Below are 12,560 nucleotides of genomic sequence, written 5' to 3'. Positions count from 1 at the left end.
CCACGCCTTTGGCATACAGAACACTTTCCCAGAAACAGTGAAAGAAAAAGCCATTGACTTGTCAAATGAAGAGGATGACGAAATAGGTTGTGTAAAGTTGGAGGGTCGAAGCTCACTTGTCCTACCTGCAGGTGGCAGCATTAAAGTAGTCTGCAAAGTGGTGCTTGGAAAGTCCCTGCCAGATGACATCTTGATAGTAGAGGCCTCCAGTACAGCTACTCTCCCATCAGGCGTCATGCTCCAACCTATGGCAATACCCAGTAATGCTGTGGACATTAACCGGCTGACAGTTGTGGTTCATAATGAGTCGCAGAAAGAAGTGACCATTCCTGCCGGTGCTGTCCTGGGTCACCTGTGTGTAGCTGATGTGGTTACCACAGTGCCAAAACAAAAGCCAGAGACTGAGGATGCTTTTGATGTCAGAATGATCGACTTTGGTGAGTCACCTGTCCCCGAAACGTGGAAAGCAAGGCTCAGACAAAAACTGTCTGAAAGAGCAGATGTATTCTCTCTTCATGAACTCGATGTGGGACTCGCCAAAGAAGTGGAGCACACGATCCGCTTATCTGATTCACGACCCTTTCGTGAACGCTCCAGACGCATCGCCCCTGCGGATATTGACGACGTGAGGAGTCATATTCAAAAGCTACTAGCTGCAGGCATCATTAAAGAGTCCAGAAGTCCATATGCATCGCCCATAGTGGTTGTGAGGAAAAAGAATGGGGATGTAAGGATGTGCATTGACTACCGCACACTAAACAGCCGCACTGTACCAGATCAATACACTACCCCACGCATCGATGAGGCTCTTGACTGCCTGTCAGGTAGTAAATGGTTCTCAGTGATCGACTTAAGAAGTGGTTACTATCAAATAGCCATGAAAGAAGAGGACAAAGAAAAGACTGCCTTTATCTGCCCTCTCGGGTTCTACCAATTTGAGAGGATGCCTCAAGGCATAACTGGAGCTCCTGCAACCTTCCAGCGCCTCATGGAGAAAGCAGTTGGAGACATGAACATGCTCCAAGTAATAGTCTATCTGGATGATCTGATCATATTTGGAAAGACCCTGGCAGAACATGAAGAGAGACTCTTAAAGGTGCTGGACAGACTCAGAGAAGTAGGGCTCAAGATTTCACTTGACAAATGTCAGTTTTGCCAAACAAAGGTCAAGTATGTGGGTCATATTGTGACTGCTGAGGGTGTTGCTGCTGACCCTGCAAAAATCGAAGCTGTGACCACTTGGCCCCAACCTTACAATCTCAAGACCCTACGATCCTTTTTGGGTTTTTGTGGTTATTATAGACGATTTATCCACAACTACTCCTCCATCGTCCGCCCTTTGACTGACCTCACTAAAGGTTATGGCCCCCCTCAGCGTAGCAAAAAGCCAGTAAAAGGGAAGAGAGATGTTTATTTGGATGAGAAGGAGCTGTTTGGAGACAGGTGGGACGAGTCATGCACTGAAGCCTTTGAAAAAATCAAACAGTGTTTGACAAACGCCCCTGTGCTCGCTTTTGCAGATCCTGATAAGCCCTACACACTGCATGTCGATGCTAGCCTTACGGGACTGGGAGCTGTGCTTTATCAGGCATACCCAAAAGGCTTGCGACCAGTGGCGTTCGCAAGCAGAAAACTGAGCTCGTCAGAAAAAAACTACGCCATCCATCAGTTAGAGTTTTTGTCGCTGAAATGGGCAGTTGTGGAGAAATTTCACGACTATCTCTACGGAGCCCACTTTACTGTGCGTACAGACAACAATCCTCTAACTTACGTCCTGACATCAGCAAAGCTCAACGCCACAGGACATCGGTGGCTGTCGGACTTGTCAGTGTACGATTTTAACATTATCTACAGACCAGGTAGAAATAACATTGATGCTGATCTGTTGTCACGCATAGAGGCAAGAGATGAGGAGACGGAATGGCAGAGCATCTCGCAGGCTGGAGTCAAGTCAATATGCCAGCGAGTCGGTGTTCTTGGCCCATCGGCAGACTCCCCCAAGTATGCTGAGCAGCTTGGAGCTCCACCTGACTGCATTCCTGACGTGTATGCTTTCCCCACACGTCTTCAGCTTAACTCACTGGAACAAATGTCCAGGCAGGACTTAATGGCAGCCCAAGCCCAAGACGGCTTGATAGCACCCACCATACAAGCTTTAAAGTGTGGCAAGTGGAAAGACAACCCAGAGTTACTCCCTATGAAAAGAGAGATGGGTAAGCTAGTCATGACTGACGGGTTACTACATCGGGTGAGCACATGCCACACAGGGAAAAAGACACAGCAGCTAGTGCTACCTGCCAAGTTCAAAGCAGTAGTACTCAAAACCATGCACGATGACCTTGGTCATTTAGGAGTGGACAGAGTCACTGACATGATCAGGAGCCGATTCTTCTGGCCAAAGATGTCAGTCGATGTAGAGCAATATGTGAAAAACTGCGGAGAGTGTGTGCTCAGGAAGACTCCATGTCAAAGAGCTGCACCGTTACATCAGATAGTGAGCTCTGGACCTATGGACCTCGTCTGTATTGACTTCCTGTCTATGGAACCTGACTCAAGAGGAGTGAGTAATGTGCTTGTCATAACTGACCATTTTACGAGATACGCCCAAGCTTTCCCCACTCTAAATCAAAAAGCTCTCACAGTGGCAAAAGTCTTAGTGGAAAAGTACTTTGTACATTATGGCTTGCCCTCTCGTATTCACTCTGATCAAGGCAGAGACTTTGAGTCTCGACTCATTAAAGAGTTGTTAAAGATACTGGGCATACAGAAGTCAAGGACCACCCCTTACCACCCCCAGGGTGATCCCCAACCTGAACGCTTCAACAGAACTCTGTTATCCATGTTGGCCACACTCAACCAAGAAAAGAAGCGGCAATGGAGTCAGCATGTAGTGCACCTGGTGCATGCATACAATAGCACCAAGTGTGACGCCACGGGATACTCCCCGTATATGCTGATGTTCGGCCGAGAGGCTCGACTCCCGCTGGATGTATGCTTTGGGACATGCCCAGATGGCAAAGTTGACCAACCACATTCTGCATATGTTGCCAAACTGAAAGAGGATTTGCAGACAGCCTATAACCTGGCCACAGAGGTCTCTAACAAGAGACACCAGCAAAATAAAAAGGCATACGACAAGAGACTTAGGTTCCACAAACTAGAACCTGGCGACAGAGTATTGCTGAAAAACCTTGGATTGAAGGGAAAACACAAACTGGAAAATCGCTGGTACAATGTCCCTTATGTTGTAGTGGATAAGTTGCCAAACTTGCCTGTTTACAGAGTAAAGCCACTAAACGTCAAAGGGAAGGTCAAAACATTGCACAGAGATAATCTCCTTCCCATAGGAGATCGAGTGAGGATACCAGTGCAGGAGGAAATGGAGAATGTTCCAAAGAGACCTGTGACTCGAAGTCGTGTCCCCAACCGACACAAAAGAAACTCCACAGATCACACTGTACAAAGAGAAAGCCATACCTTGAGTGATTCTTCTGATCTGGAGTGTGAATGGCCGACCAAACCCTATAGGGAGTTAATGGGAAATCTCTTGCGAAGGAGAGAAAGACATAGTGCTGAAGGATCAGAGCAGTTGGAAGTCCTCAGTCCTTCAGAAGAGAGTCACTCAGAGAGAGACCACTCTCCTGTAGAGCATGTTCCAGATGTCCCTCAAGCAACCGACTCTGAGTCAGGACCACTCTCCAGTGAAGATGAGCAACTACCCTCGAGCTGTTCTAATGTACATGTGACACCAAAGCCAAGTAGGCCAAAAAGATCATTGAAACCAGTTGTAAGACTTACCTATGATGAGCCAGGAAAGGCCAAAGATCAACCCATTACCATTGTACATAGAGGGGTTACTATAAAAATTGGTAAGCACTAAGCTGGGTCTCATAATCTCACCCTTAATACTTTGAGTAGAAACTTAAGTTAAGTTTTGTAATCTGATGAGGACATCAGACGTTTAAAGGGGGGAGGGTGTAACCCTGTTAAAAAGGGACAATAAATAGTTTAAATATGTTCATGTTTGATAAAATGTGATTAAAAGTATTAAGAATAATATTTCATGAAGGTTGATAAAGTTTGTTTAAAAATAGTTTAATAAATAAGTTTAAAAAGTTTAAAAAGATTCAAATATGCACTTTAAGATATTTCATGTTATTTTGAAAAGTCTCAGGGTTAAAGAGGAAGTACCGATTGAGAAAAGTGTAATTCTGGTAATTAATTGGTTAAGATCTGGCTAAACAGGAAGTGTGTGTATTTTGTTGTGTGAGCGAGAAACTTGACATGTGAGAGAGAGAGAGTGCGCAATACGGAGCAGAGAAGGGAGAACTGCCTGGCGTTTAATATGTTACAGTAAAAAAATATGCAGAGTACGGACACTGTTTATGAATAATAGGTAGAGATAAACGGACAGTGAGTCTCAAAGGACTGTTATTCAGTGCAGCACCGTGTTCGAGTTTAAAGGAGTACTTTGGCAAAGAGTGTTCAACGAGGAGCACAGCTAACAGCTAATGTAGCTCACATTAGCTTAGCTACGGACTTCATCTGCGTGCAGCTAAACCAGCTACTCAACTGGTGAAGTTAGCCTGCGGTGTGCCGGACCTGTTCAGTGTGATCTGCGGTGAGTTCTACCGGGAGAGTGGGAGAAGTCATCTGCAGCCGACGTGGCCGCAACACGCTGGTCCTGACAGGAGGAATCGTCCACCTCATCCCATGTATCAGCAACCCGCTGGTATCGCACAGGGGACGAGGAGTACGCCATTACGGCAGTGAGTTGCCATCTGTTTTATTTCAGCGCTTTAGCGTGAAGCAGCCATTTTGTTTCTGGCTACAACGCACACAAGCATCGCTTCAGGCCTGCATCATTAACACTGGGTACCCATATCCTTTTCAGTTAGTTATAACTGCTGGCTTTAGGTGTGTTTCATTATTTGGTGGTTTTATAATGAGTGCACTCAAAAGGGGTATTTGAATATTAAGAAATTGATCATTTAAAAGGTGCTGAAAAGTCTTTTGAACTTGAGTGTTATTTTTGTGTTTTATTTTCATTATTAAAAGAATATTTGTGTTTACATTTACAACAGTAAATCTTTAAAACTTACTTTTTTCTTGTCATTTGTATAAGTGTCTGAGAAATAGTACTGTTGATGTTTACCGACATATTGAGAGTACTTTTATTTCAATTTGCAAGTGTTTAGGAGAAAGGTATAAACTTAAAGGATACTTTAATTCTTATTTCATTTATCTACACTTTTGAATAAAAACATTAAAAATTAGTATTAAAACATTCAGTGAGTAAATAAAAGTGTCTTACATTATAGAATAAATAGAACTTAGTTCACCAATATTATATTACAGTGTACTTGTCATTCAGTATTAGTTAATCTTAAAGAAAGAGATTTCTAAAACATAAAGAACTTGGGAAGCGTACCTCATAAAAATAGACCAGCCGTCTAGAGGGCGCTACATGTTCCATGATGATGGAGCACAAAAGAGCACAAAAGTGTAAACATGAACATAAGCAAAACATGTATGTTGTCTGTGCTGTCAGGTGGAACAGTCAAGTCAGTCCTAGGCACCTTGCTGATCACTTTCGTTTGTCACGCAAGTCGTGACAGATGGCAAGCTATAATTGGTCTGGTTCCAACTTGTAGTCTGCTGTGTCTCAACTCAGCCCTAACTCAGCAAAGTCACAGAAAAAATGTAGGACTTCATCATTGTCTAATGTGACACAGTGACCATCTCAAAAACACAAAATACCATGTAGACTGAGTCAGCATTAGAGAATTAGATGAATTCTAACCAACTATGCTCTCCACAAAGCTCCAAGGCCCTGACGGCTTACTGGAAACAGTATTGACGAACATTTGTGATGTAAGATGATATGGAGATAGATGCATCAATTTCCTTTCTACACTGCCTTCTCTTGGGTGGACTGAATTACATATAGCATCACTGAAAATTCAGGGCTCTACCCTGTATAGCCATTGAGAGGACACAGCTATTGAGGATGGACATGGTCCAAATAGAATATGTACCTTTTCACCTTTATCATAGTAGTCTCTTGACTGAGTTTCTGGGTATTACAGACACATTTCCATATTTTGAGGCAAAGAGACTGTGCATCAGGATTATTTCATTTTTTCTTACCTACTGACATAAACATATACCAACTGTAACCCCCCCCCCCCCACTTTTGTCTTCTGCTCCCAGTTTTATTAAATTATGACTGAAAAGAGATTTGCATTGTGGTTACAACCTTGGAAGATTTAACAGGTTGTCATAGTCATCTCAAAGCAAAGCAGTGAGGCATTTTTAATAATTATTTGGCCGTGGATTTATTTACTCAGACAGTTGATTGGCTTAGAGCTAAATTGGTTCCTTTTGGTGAGTTGGAAACTTTTGTGTGTGAGCATACATAACTGTTAGCAGGAGCTGGAGTTAGCTAGCTGCTGGCTATTGTTGAATTTCTTCATATAGCAAGACTGTTATGTTTTAATGTGCCATCAGGTCCAAGAAACTGTGTAAACTGTCAGGCCAGAGGGTGCAACCAGAGTGCTTCAGGCTAAAAAACGAAAGAAAAAACCCACCCAAAGATATTTTGAAACCATAGATGGATGCAACATTTACATCAGTTGTGTTCAGCCTGTCTGTTTGTATGCAAATTTAATATTTCTAAAATATTTGGAAATTTGGTTTGTTTTCTTTTTTTTTTTTTTAACTTTCCAAAATTAACTCAGATTTTTCTACCAAGTGAACTCATGTATTTATGAGCTGTTCTCTACAGCATGATGAGGTGAGAATGATGAACACTGTAAAGCACTCCCTCTGACAGAGAGCAACTTCCCTGTGGAGAGCTGGCATTTGACATGCAACCAGCTCACACAGACTTAATGTCACATGCTTTTTACATTGAAATAGGTCATTTTCATCAATGCATGTAAAGAATATTTCAATGATACATTATTAATTGTATTTAAATCAGAATTTCAATTCATACATTTCATTCACAACCATTATGTTGTATGATTGACAAGACTGAATAACACAGAGGCACAAATGTCACCTCAAACACAAAATGATGGCCATGAAAACCACCAGAAAATGCCTGCCATCTGAGCATAAAAACATAGCAGAAGCAAGAGTGTATCACTACAGATTTTTCACTATTTTCCCTTTTGCACAGCTATTTTCCCTAATCTTTCTATTTTACAAACTCATGGCATAGTCATTAATTGTCTTAGCTAGCCAAGTCACGTATTGTTATTTTGAGTTAGGCTCCTCAGAAATCCCATTGTTTAGGGTATCAGACATGTTCTAGCGCAGTTTTTGAGAAAAGACTTTGAAACTGTTTGATTTTTTTTGCCTGTACGTGAATACATTTTCAACATGGAAAAATAAGTACATTTTCATGGACTGTGTCACTGCTAATGTGTTTCTCACTTGTAGTGGGAAATGCTGTAATTTGTTCTTTCTGAGTTTTCTGACTAGGGTCAGTATGCTTTAATTGATGTAAACAGGAATGTTGCCAATAGCTTGTAAGAGGACCTTGACAAAAAGGATTTTTTGTCAAGCTATATTTCCTCAGCCAAGAATGATCTTCACTCAGATATCTTTCTTTACATTTTGGCGTCATGCTGCATTAGTAGTTCCTGTCAAGTTAGAATCTGAATCTGACATAAATACACAGTCATATAACACATATATGCTGTATGTGTTTATATATCTGTGAAAAAGAGATGCAATTTTTGGAACAGATTGTGTCAGTTGAGTTCAAAGGGTTAAATGATTTTTATGAAGAATCTGAGACCATCTCAACTGTGATTAAAAAAATCCTGATCCCCATTGTCTCCAGAATGCAGAGTGCTCAGAGTGGAAGGTAATTGCTGATACAGCTCTGCTGATGGATTCCTATCTACTAAATTATAGAGGGAAATTACACAATGTGCTCATTGCAGCCATAAAGCAGCTATCCCCGATAATGAACCTGTTGATCAGAAACATTGTCCTCTGAGGACCTCCTCCTCCACCTCTGAGGCCAAAGGCATCGTCGTCCTGCCCCTGCCTGGTCTACATACTGACAACTGCTCCCAACATGCATCAGCACAGTGTTCTCAAAGCACTGCTGTTAGAGCTGAAGTGTAAACCTGCTGGTTATGTCTTTACTATAACACACACATACACACATATACACAAATAGGCTACACACATTTGTGCATTTGTGCTTTTCTATTGATAAGAAAATAATTAATACATAATGCAGTGATTGTGCTTCGTTGTAAATGAAAATATTGTAATCACATAAAAGGACAGATGCCCATACACAAACATACTACAAGCATCTACCTGTCATATTGTCACAAAGAGCTCAGCTCAGGTTTATTAGATCTATATTTCATTTCCTGTTCTGTGAGCTAACAGTACAGCTGGGAGTTAGGTTACTTCACTCTGGGGCATTCAGGTCGTACACAGTAAAATTAAATCCTGACATCAGCAAATAAAAGCACATACATGCAAAGCAGGTGATGCCATTTCCATTTCCTGCTCTGCTTCTTGTCTTACATTGTTCAGGTTATTCTTACATTTTATTGGATTTTTTTTAAAGGGACTTGTGCTACTATACTGATTACTGTACATTATCCCTATATGCAGTTAAAACCAGACATTCAATCTTGTTGTACTTTCTTGCTGCGTGAATGTCTTCAGTGCCCAACAATCTATGAAGACATCTAGAACTCCTGTCTTATCAAAAATTAGTGTACAGTGAATTATGAGTCCTTGAGCAGTGAGTTCTGCAAATCTATGATAGAACAACCATCCTCTAACCGTCAAACACATGTCTCTATTACACACAGAGGGATGAGGGTTTCAGTAAACTCAAACAAACTAGTTCCTACATGTCGTCTGACCACGTCTTAAGGCAAAAGTGTTCCACTCAGAAGGTGGGTTGGCAATGCATCGTGCAAAAAAACAGTGCAGACTTTCTGACAGTCTCTCCTCAAAGACCTTCATGGTGTTGTATGCGCACAGGAAGAGTAGTTGTGTAAAGCATCAAAAAAGAGAGAGAAGTTCAAATCCTGCCTGCTTCACCCCTGGCCAATCACTGCATTAAGTGCACATGGATTGCCAGATAATCTGTTTCAGAAAGGTAAAAAAGTCAGTACGAGTTCTTTGAGGACAGCTCAGTGTGGGGGTGCAAAAAGGCCGGCTGCCAATTTTGATGAGCACATTCAGGTGCCCAAAGGGAAGAATCCTTTTGGTTTTCTTTCTTTTACCTCATGAACTTTTTTCTTGCACCAACATCAGGAAAAAACTTATTACAATGTGGGTTTTATTTTGATAGCTCTGCCCATTATTTCTTATAATATTACTTTACTCACCAAAATAGATCTAGTAACACAGCAACATTGCAAAAACAGGTCCACGTTTAATGCTAGAACTGTAGGCCTGAAAATAAAACCATAGTTTTCCTTCAAAGCTCTAATAATAGCAAAATCTGTATGTTTTTTATTCTGACCAACACAAGTATTATGGGGTGTAATCAACCTTGCACTGCCTTTAGTCTTTTAGCAATTTTATAATTTACTCATTGGTTTGAATCGGATGATAAATCATGTTCTGAGTGGACCAATCATCTGAAAACACAGATATGAAGTTAAACCCTGGCTGTCTGGTAAACTACAGTGATGCAGGTGACTTACACTGAAGCTGATCATGCTGTCCTGAGCAGACGTTATCTATGAATAAAAGTGGTCAGGGTTGTCAGAGACGGTGAACACATCACAAACATTAACCTTCTATAGAGGTCACTTCTTGTGTTGTCATACAGTTGTTCTAGTTTAAATTTTTGTCATAGCTGCTGTAGATTGTATATTATGTCTAACTCATTTCCCTCTCTGTCCAGACTAATAGAAAATTACATTTTCTTAATGTTCCTTCTCAACCTTTCCACCACCTCTACACCCTATGCCCTTCCAAAATTTGATGTTGTGCTCATTACATATAGTTGACTTGGTTCATAAGGATTCTCATGGGAGAAGAAAAGAATTATAATTGCATTAGCCAGGGTCTGGTCAATGAATGCAGAGAATGTTTCAGTCTCCAAACCCAGCCATGACCCCCAGATCTGAGTCAGTGCTCATAATGGGAGCTGCATGTTGGTGCTCTTGTTAGTGTTTAACTTGTTCATTTGGATGAATTACGTTACTCTACAGACAGACATATTAGCAGTTACAACCAAACTTGGACTGTATTTACACTGTAATGTATCCAATATTTTTAGCTAATAGAGCAGTCATGATGAGATGTTTTTTGGCCAAAAATCAAACAACCAATTGGGGCATTTTGGTATATTTGTATTGAATATATGTATTGCATTACTGATATGGATTGTATTATGGGTGGGCAGCGCCAAAACAGGCGCATGAGGTTTAGAGTTAAGGAGAAACATGTTGCTGGGCTTTACTATGTGCATTCCAAAAGCAAAAAACCAATAACCAAAATAAAAAAAATAAAAAAAACTTGCACTTGTTGAATGAATTTGAACCTTTATTTTTTCCTTGTCCATGATTTCCATGAACATTCTCTTTTAATGGCATCTTTCCAACTATTCAACTGTAAGCTTAAATGCTGTAAAAATTGCACTTACAGGACCCCTAGCAGACGTGAATGTCTATCAGGAACAAGGTCAGTTCGGGTTGGATGGTTGGGTCAACACAGTGTGTGACTTAGACCCAAGAGAATGCTATTCATTTTCCATTTTCTTGCTTTAGTTTACCCTAACTCAAGTATTTCTTCTCCTTAAACCTAACCAAATCTTAACCATAGAGGTGGCAGATCAGAAGATAGTCATATAAATCAATTTTCTAACGGTGACTTATAACAGCTTTGGAAGGAGCCCTGCTGATAGGGGTGTCAGATCAGAAATAGGGTGGGTGGGTATGGGTCAGTTTGGAAGGCAGTGACAAACAATATATTTTGTCATGTAGTTTGGAGGACTTGTTGGTTCATTCTCATACAGCAGCTCACCCCTCAACTGGTTGCAGCCTGTCAAGATGGTTAAATATAAAACACAACAGTCTTCAGCAATAGTGTTGGTTAAAGGCCACTAAAAATAGAAATCCTGTTGTGTTATTTCAAATGTCAACGTGAATGAGGTTTTTGATGATGAGACTTACGCAACTGACACTTTTCACACGCTCTCACACCACAAATCCATTTTCTCACACAATGAAAAACAAATTTATAACTGATAACGTTGAGGCACGAAAAGAGGACACTGACAGCGCAACAGACAAGGTCCAGACTGGGAACAAATCTTATGCCAAGCTGAAGTCAAAACTTGGCAGCTCTGATTTGGAGTAGTCTGGTTCCAGACCTCTCAATCACCACCCACACCTCCAATTTGGGCAGTGATTCCAAACGATCCGAGCACATTGAAAAAACAGAAAAAACAGTTGACCAATTTTGTAGGCAGGACTAAAAAAGGGTATGTCATCTTCCTGCATAGCTAGCTACGTAGCTACAGCCATGAAAAATAGCAACAGAAATATAGACACAAAAATGGTGAAGTGAAACCAAGCAACAATTCAGTCTGATTCCAAGGCTTGGGTTATCATGAGTACAGATATATTTGGATATATACAGACGAGTGACAAATTAAAGGAAAAACTGGTACAGCTCTGAATGCTTGACCCCTACAATTAGGGGATCTGGTGGCTCTGTTATGCTCTGGGGAGCATTTTGCTGGCATAGTTTGGGTCCACTTGTCCCCTTAGAGGGACGGATCACTGCAAATCAATACAAAGTTGTTCTGAGTCATCACCTTTATCCTATGATGAAACATTTCTATCCTGATGGGAGTAGTCTCTTCCAAGATGACAATGCCCCAATTCACAGGAAATGAGGGGTCACTGAATGCTTTGATGAGTATGAAAATGATGTGAAGATATTCCCTCATTTGGTGTTTTGGTGGTGGAGAGCACTGTCTAACACTTCAGTCCAAAATCTCCCGTTGGTGTTTCATTGAGTTGAGATCTGGTGACTGTGAAGGCCATAACATATGATTCATATCATTTTCATACTCCCCAAAACATAACAGAGCCACCAGATCCCCTCACTGTGGGGGTTAAGCATTCAGGCCTGTACCAGTTTTTCCTTTAATTTGTCACCCATCTGTGCGTGCCTATATTTGGTGCTAATTGTGCTTGAAATAGCTGATACAATATGTGAAAAAATATTCATTTACAGTTTTATGTATGATTAGCTACTATAGGAAAAGTGACAGGAGTGTCTATACATCCTAGTTGTATAATGTTGAGGTAATACAAACTCCCACAGCTAAATGTGATTATTTAGTCCAATATAAAACATTCATCAGCACTTCAGGGAAATGTAATGTGCCTTGTGAAACAGTACAAAGATTGGGTGACAATGCATTGAAACAACAGTGTGATGAGGGGCTGTTGTCTGTATGAGACTCCTGTGGAGCAACACAGATTAACACCAAGCACCAGTCTGCTGAACAGTCCAAACCAGTGAGAAGCGCAGGATAACTGTGT

The 12,560-nt window shown here is 41.1% G+C and overlaps 1 protein-coding gene across 8 annotated transcripts in view; it reads right to left on the bottom strand.

Moving 5' to 3' along the window:
* The window catches only part of ptprfa (protein tyrosine phosphatase receptor type Fa), a 391,566-nt gene that overhangs the window by 259,836 nt on the left and 119,170 nt on the right, over window positions 1–12,560 (bottom strand). The window lies entirely within an intron of this gene.

The sequence above is a fragment of the Thunnus thynnus genome, chromosome 8 (assembly GCF_963924715.1).
Source record: "Thunnus thynnus chromosome 8, fThuThy2.1, whole genome shotgun sequence".
NCBI classification, from domain to species: Eukaryota; Metazoa; Chordata; class Actinopteri; order Scombriformes; family Scombridae; genus Thunnus; species Thunnus thynnus.
This window is presented reverse-complemented; position numbering and strand designations above follow the sequence as displayed.